We start from the raw sequence: 8,106 nt of genomic DNA, 5'->3' as shown, positions 1-8,106 counted from the left end.
TGCCCCTGGGGATGCTGCTGGCGGGGAGGGGAGAGAGCGCAGAGCAGGCTGCAGAAGGGGTCTGGGCCTCGCCAACCTTGGGGCCTCTGCAGGCCCTGGACAAGGCTGGAGCTCTGAGAGGGCCGGCAGCTCATGCAGAGGGCCAGGCTCCTGAGCCTGCAGATGCCTCTTTCTGGAGGTTTCAGCCCTCATTGTTCAGGGCCCCCCACACTGGCCCCAGAGCTCTGTGAGACACAGGGCAGGTGACAGCCTCTCGGGCTGACATTGGTTGCCACGGAACTCAGGGTCAGACTTGATTTAAAGAAGTAAGGAAAGGAGACATGAGGCACCCCTGGGTCTATGGCCATAACCCCCTAGCTCCCCAGCCTGCGGCCTCAGCAACCTCGTCACTCAAATCACCTCTCTCCTCTGTCCACCCCTGCTGGCTCTGCCCCCAGCACAGCAGCTTCACTCTACCCTTGGGTTTTGCAGCTCTTTCCTCAGCCACTTCTGCTGTTTGTGCAGATTTTGGTTCCTTGTTCTGACTCAGACCTCAACTAAGGCCTCTTTACCTCTGTTTCTAAAGCAGCAACCCCTCCCCATGACCCCCCTCCAGTTCCATTGTTTCAATAGGCAGTGACAGCACCGCTCCCCGCCCCCTCAAAAGTATCTACCAGTCAGTCTCTTGTTACTCATCTCTTCTCATCCAGCATTCAGAGCCCATGAAGAAGGGGCCTTGTTTTTCTGTTCTGTGGTTGCCTTAAGCACAGTACCCTGCACCCTGGAGGCTGGCCCCGACTGGGTTATGGATGAATGAACTCAGCAGATCCTATCAGACGTCCGCTTAAAACGGTGGCTCTGCAATGGACTCAGATAAAGACCCGGCTCCTCAGCAGGCCTCTCAGGCCCCCAGTCTGATCCCACTCACCCCGCCAGGCTCGCCTCATGCCTTTTCATCTCATCATCAAACAACAGAAAATCTGCATTAAAATGTTTTCACACCTGCAGTTTTTCATTTGAGGTCTGGCAATTAATATTTTTTATTTGCCTGCTAAGTCACTTCAGTCGTGTCCGACTCTGTATGACCCCATAGACAGCAGCCCACCAGGCTCCTCCGTCTCCAGGATTCTCCAGGCAAGAATACTGGAGTGGGTTGCCATTTCCTTCTCCTTTATTTGCCTAACATGGTAAAAATTCTTACTAATATAATTTAGTAAATCAGTCAAGAAATAGTACTTTAGCCAAAGAACGAAAAGAACTTGTCTGAAAGCCAGTTTGACTCTCAAGCATGATACATTTTCTGAGAATAAAAAAAATGTGCTTTGAGTTTCAATGTAGGATATTCTAAGCATTAATCAACAAGGACTTACTCCTCCACTGCTACATCTGTTATTTTAAGCTTATTCATATTCACAAGAGGATAATGCAATAATAATTTGTTATAATCTTTAATTTTATAATTTAGTAGGTGCTAACTCTGGGGCTTTCCTGGTGGCTTAGATGGTAGAAAACCTGCCTGCAATGCAGGAGACCTAGGTTCAATCCCTGGGTCAGGAAGATCCCCTGGAGAAGGAAATGGCAACCCACTCTAGTATTCCTGCCTGAGAAATCCCATGGACAGAGGAGCCTGGCGAGCTATAGTCCATGAAGTCACAAAGAGTTGGACATGACTTAGCAACTAAACACCCACCACAACCAGGTGGCTAACTCTTGGCAGCCAAAACATTTAAGAACTTATTTAGAGCCTATACTTGGGCCACAGGGAACTCAGGAAATACTAATATTTCTACACTCTCCATGTTGAGTACAAACACCTGTGTTGAGTATTCCTTTCATCTGCCAAGTCAGATCCTGTATTCCCTGCCTTTGGACAGAGTTTGGGGTCATGTTCTATAGTTTTTGTAACGCTTTTGGCTTTGCGCTTAAGTGGCTTTTCCTCCTGGCTTGTTGCTGAGATTTTCTTCCAGGTACTACTAGTAGGTTCCTCAGGTTTGGAGGGGTTTTTAAGAAAATAAATTGGAGTATTGATAATTAAACTTTTGAAACATGCCTATGGGCATTTGGGGAATAAAGCAAATACTTGTGGAATGGATGTCTGTACTAGTCTTGGGTACAGATCTTGCTGACAGGAAGTGGTGGCATTTCTGATTGTCTTTACTCTTAGGGCTTCTCAGCATGTGTATGAGTTGGACAGACAAGGTGGGCAGCCAGTCAGTGAGGCAGCAGGCATACCACAGGTGTTTGTAATAGGTTTTGCCTAAAGGAGCATTCCGATGTGTTTGATTCCAGTGGTTACATCTAGTCCCATTCCCACTCATATTATACTTTTGGATAAACAAGCTCAGGTCCGTTCCCAGGAGACCTGGGTTGCTGGGGATATTTGCTGTTTGCTTCTGTAGCTGCTCCGGGGGGCTGCCAACTGAGGAACCCTAAAACGTATGGTATTCTACAATGCTCACATTTGCTCACATAAAATACCTGGAAGGATTCGCAGGATGAAAACCTTGACTGTTGCTGAGCAGGCGAACGTGAGGCTGAAGGACAGGATGGGAAGGGACATGCCCTTTTATTCCCTGAACTCTGACCCATGAACATGTGTTGCCTCTTCAGAAATACCTACCTAAAACTAGAATTTTCAAAAAGACACTAGCAGAATTTTCCTATAAAATATTTTTCCTTAAAAAATCTATTCTGTTGCCCGGCAAAAACTGAGTCCTTCTCAATGACTAGCTACCTGATCTCTAATAAACATGCTAACAACATATGACAAGGACAAAATTCTTTGTCAGTGGGAGTCTTGATAGTAACTGAAAACCCCCCAACCTGTTGATCTAGTCACATTTTTGACAGACCAGTGACATATATTCATTTCTCAAATTCTAATAAGTAGTTCCAAACAGGATCTAAGATTTGAGCAATAATATATTAAGACAGACAGTCCTATGGTCTGTGTTTTCTCTTACCTGGGATTTACTTCATTATCCTTATAAAGGACTTTAAGAATATAAAGTCAGGGCACAGTATTCATTTAAACAGCCACATCTCAACTTCCTTAAACTAATCAGAATAAACAAAAACCTCAGCAAGAAACTCCAAACCTTGATTTTTAAAATCCCACGAGAATGATCTTTAAGAAGAATGTACTTTGATCAAGTAAAGCACACTGACCTAGGGCTCGCCTCTGCTGCTCCATCAACTGACCGGCTGTGGGACTGCCACCTCCATGGCTGTACCACATCCCCTTCTCTCCAGCCCAGCAGTGGGGCCTCCGTGACATTTTTGAGCTGGAGTGTCCTTGTCCATGCCTGTTTCCTAAAGCACGCAGCAACTTTGGCAGCTCCAGTACTCTTGCTTGGAAAATCTCATGGATGGAGGAGCCTGGTAGGCTGCAGTCCATGGGGTCGCTAAGAGTCAGATACGACTGAGCAACTTCACTTTCACTTTTCACTTTCATGCATTGGAGCAGGAAATGGCAACCCACTCCAGTACTCTTGCCTGGAGAATCCCAGGGACGGAGGAGCCTGGTGGGCTGCTGTCTATGGGGTCATACAGAGTTGGACACGACTGAAGTGACTTAGCAGCAGCAACAGCAGCAGTACCCTGGGGGGAGGAGGAAGCAGAGCTGTGTCATTGTTCCAAGGTGATTGCTAGTTTATTAAAACAAACCTTGTCTCCCAGAGTGTTTAAAACCCTCCTTTTATGCATCCTCTGAGTTGACCTACCAGGTTTCCTCCCAGGGACCTTCTGACATGAGTACAGACACAAAGAGCTCCTTCTACAAGGGCCCAGAGCACAGACTCAAGGAATCCCTGGGCTGTGGCAGGGTGCCAGGCAGGCTCCTCTCTAAGCTCCAGAAGTGGACCTGACCCCTTTAAAGAACACATACTCACTGATCAGGAATCTTGAGTGATGTTCAGGAGGTGCAGGTGTTCGGCAACTCTGGAGACACTGTTCAAACAGCAAGGCCCCGGCCTTCCCACCGCCCAGAGGTGTGGGCTTTTGCAGCCCATCCTCCAGCACTCAGGTCTCCTAACAGCCATGTCTTTGTGAACAAGACTCTCCCATTCTTTTTCTCTCTTTGATTTCTAGATAAAAAGAAAAGCAAACATCCACTGAACGTAGGGCAAAGGAGAGAACTATTTATTTACTGCTTGATTTTCCTGATAGTAATGGATTCACAGAATGGATTGGCCGGGAGGGGGAGTGGGGGAGCTGGAAGGGGGTGGGGAATGATTAAATTATTTCTCGAATTCAGATGTTTCTCCTGAGAAATGGGGACAGACGGGTCTGGGGCTCTTCTGGATGCTTCCAGTCCACACTGAGCACAGAGCAAGACAGCAGCGGGAAGCTAGCCTTGCTCCACACTGTAGGACAAGGGGTGAGGGAGGGGCGTCCACCTGCCGGTCTGAAGCCTGCAGGTGACGACCGCCCTCAAGGGGGCGCCACGGCACCATGCAGAACTGCATCCTCTCCCATCATCCATGGTTAGGTCAACGTGTGTGTGCATGATCTGAGCACACCTGGGGTTGCTCCACCGGTCAGGTAACCCTGGGACCCGGGTCCCATGCCGGCTGGACCAGGAAGCAGAGGTGTCTCACCTAAAGCAGCCTGCCTCCCAGCCGCGATCTGACTGTGAGGCGGACCCCACGATGTGGACCCCAGCTGTTCTCTCCCCGTGTGAGGTCCAGGAGCTGCTCACAGTGGGGCCTAGCTGAAAGAGTGATGCCAGGAGGACCAGTGCAGCCCGGCAGGTCTTGTGCACACAGGAATCAAGGAGGAACAGAAAGGGGTGTCACAGGCTGGCCAGTCACAAGACAGAGTGAAGCCCCCATGGCACGGGCTCTGCTTTTCCTATATCCTTGTATGGGAGTTTTCTTGCAATAAGCCATTTTTCTTGAGAAATTTCAGTGAGTCTGTTCTTTAAAGCCCCAAATCCCAAATAACCCAATGTTCTAGTGTTTTTTCTCTACCCACATGTACCTGTGTACTTTTTCTTACAGAAATGGGCCAATGAAATGCAGTCTTTTTTTTTTTTTCAACTTGACAATATATTGTGAGAATTCTCATAAATACGGCTAAGGCTTTATAGAAATTTCCTTGACGGGCACCCAGACTTCTGAACAGTCATCATCACAGCCAAGTCCAGTTTACTGCCCACCTACTGGAAACCATCTGCCAAGAAACCCACCACCCAGTTGGGTGAAGTTGTCCCCCCCAGAGTCCATCCAGCCCCAGTCCTGGCCACCACCCTCCCCCTCCCCTGACCCTCCCAAGACATTTAGCTATAGTTCTCACTGTCTCGGGCCAAAACCAGTTTTTCAAGAGCAGAAACATATTGGAACTATCAAAAGAACATGAAATCAGCCACAGAGAAACATAAGCATAACTTCCAGTTCTACTTGTTTTGTGACATTTTTAAAAGAACAAATCTGTCATCAAGACAAGCTGAAACGGAAGCCACGTCTTTTGGTATCAAGTGCTATCTGTGGTGAGGATGGGCCTGGCGGTGACCTGGGCCGAGTGCCGTCCTGACCCCTGCATTTGTGGGACTGCCAGCATCACTAAACACCAAGCTCCTGTCGCCCCCAGCTCCGGTGCACATCCACATTTGTTCCTGCCCTCCAGCCCTCTGCAATCTCTCTAGGGTCATCCAGATTGGAGGGAAAAACCTGCAAGCCTGTGGTGCTGACTTTGTCCTCTCCCGGGTGTCTTCGGGACATGGCAGGAGAAAGGGAAGGAAAAAGGTGCTCACTCCCCCACGTGTTTGCACTTGAAGTCACTGGCCAGCCACCATCCTTCTACCTACATGGCTCACACAGCTGTCAGAACTGACCTGGCTGAACACTGAATACCTGTCATTTGGCTGTGTGTTCATTATATCTTAAATTTTTTCCAATAAAAAAGTGAAACCAGAGAATAGTGGCACATATTATTCTGCCTGATAACAATAGCGCGTGTGCGTGCTAAGTCACTTCAGCTGTGTCTGAGTCTTTACGGCCCCCTGGACTGAAGCTCATCAGGCTCCTCTGTCCCTGGGATTCTCCAAGCAAGAATACTGGAGTGGGTTGCCATTTCCTCCTCCAGGGGATCTTCCCAACCCAAGGATCAAACCCACGTCTCCTGCATTGGCAGGCGTGTTCTTTACCACTAGTGCCACCTGAGAAGCCCAATATCATTAGGGTGCAAATAAGTCAGCATTTCCCATGGGCTCCCCTAGTTGGCCACAGGGTCTCATGTCCTGTCCTGCCGCCCTCTGCCCCCCCCCAACCCCCCCGCAGCTCTCACTTGGCCCAGGTGCAGCCACAGGCTGCTCTTTCTGCCTCTGGTCCTGGCACCTTCAACCCATCCTTCAACCACATGACCTTTGCAAAGTGCAAAATCTCCAAACTTCTGGCTTTAAATCTACAGTTACTTTTTGCCTACTCCCTAGAGGATTAACAGCCAAGCTCCTAATGGTGTATAGTCCACCTCCGAGAGTGACTCCTGCCCACCTCCTAGTCTCTGCTGTCACTCCTGTTTGGCTCCCATCTTGTGCTCCAGAAGCTCAACTACATGTAATCCTGCACATGTCCTACTTGCCTCCTGCTGGACACGCCCTTTCCCGAATCAGCAAATTAGAACTGGTGCCAGGATAAACACATATTGTACTCACAGGCTTCCAAAACCATGGACAAGTTTTATATTTTCACCTTAAATCAGGACACGTGCCCAGCTTCATCTGTGAGCCAGACAAGATGTGAAGATGGTGAGCTGGGCGGGGCCTCAGGCCGTGGTTTAAGCCCCAGCATTGCCTGGATGTCCTGGGCAGGTCACAAAGCGAGTCTGAATCTCATTCTCTTTTATGTAAAACCAGGGTTACAAGCACCCGCCCGAAAGGAGGAGGAATCTGTGAACTGTTGGATGTAGAGAAAACTACGATCTTTTCAGTGCTACACAAAAGTGTTGTGAGCTTAAGGTGACCTACCTGCTGTGAGCCCAGGGACAGAAGCAGAATCCACGGGGTGTGGGACGGGCGGAGGTGGGGGCTTGGTGATGTTTCATCAGATGGGTTCTGTTGGAGAATGTCTTGAGTCCTGGGAAGAGTTGTCTGTGGCCAACTCTGGCACATGAAACACACCGTTGGCTGTTCCATCAAACGTTCAATAGCAGATGCTTAGGATTCCTCTCCAATGGCAAATTTCAGAGCCTGCAGCATCTGCCCTCAATTACAGGTCATGGCCATGCCTGTCACATGGACCGAGTGTGCTCCAGCATGGACAGGCCTGTGGGAAGAACGTAGGAAACTCGGTGGACAGAGCGCTGGACGTGGGAGAACTGGATTCGGAGCCCTCCTTTGCCACCAGCTGTACCTCCGTTCCCTCACTCACTGGGGCTCCAGGAAACGAGTCCTGAGGCCCTTCTTGTTTTTACAGTTATCGTGCTGCTGAGGCAGAGGTGAACAGTGTGCGCTTTAATTAGTTTAGTTTTGATTAGCGTCTGCCTTCAGGTGATTCCAAGATCAGTGGAGTCGAGTCACAAGTATTGACTGATCTATAAGTATAGTCCAACCTGACATTCTCACCATGGGCGCCGCCAATGAAATATACCAAGTTCAGTCTACCGATTTATATGTTGGTTTCTTAGGTGAAATCTCCTTTCCATGGAAGGGAGAGGTCCTCCGTTTAAAAGAATTTAAAATTAGTTAGAAACGAGTTATAGTCGTTGCCTCTGGGGGTGGGGCTTGACTGCAGGGAGGCAAGCATTATGTTGAATCTTCCTGACTTTGCTTTCTACCTTCTGAATCGAGTGCTTTCTGTTATATCAGCTGTTCCTTAAAACCATCACATGAGCAGTTACTGATGAACCGGTCCTGTATCTGAGACTTGCCAGGTGGGGGATGAAAGCGAAATGGGATTGGCCATGTATGGAGAACTGTTGGCTGGGTGATAGTTACATTGAAAGTGAGAGTGTTAGTCACTCAGTCTTGTCCGACCCTTTGTGACCCCATGGAGCCCACCAGGCTCCTCTGTCCTTAGGATTTCCCAGGAAAGAATACTGGAGTGGGTTACCATTTCCTTCTCCAGGATCTTCCTGACCCAGGCATCGAACTTGAGTCTCCTGCATTGCAGGCAGATTCTTTACTGTCTG

This window comes from Oryx dammah, unplaced genomic scaffold, assembly GCF_014754425.2.
Source record: "Oryx dammah isolate SB20612 unplaced genomic scaffold, SCBI_Odam_1.1 HiC_scaffold_22, whole genome shotgun sequence".
Classification (NCBI taxonomy): domain Eukaryota; kingdom Metazoa; phylum Chordata; class Mammalia; order Artiodactyla; family Bovidae; genus Oryx; species Oryx dammah.
The sequence above is the reverse complement of the archived record's forward strand: the minus strand, read 5'-3'. Positions refer to the sequence as shown.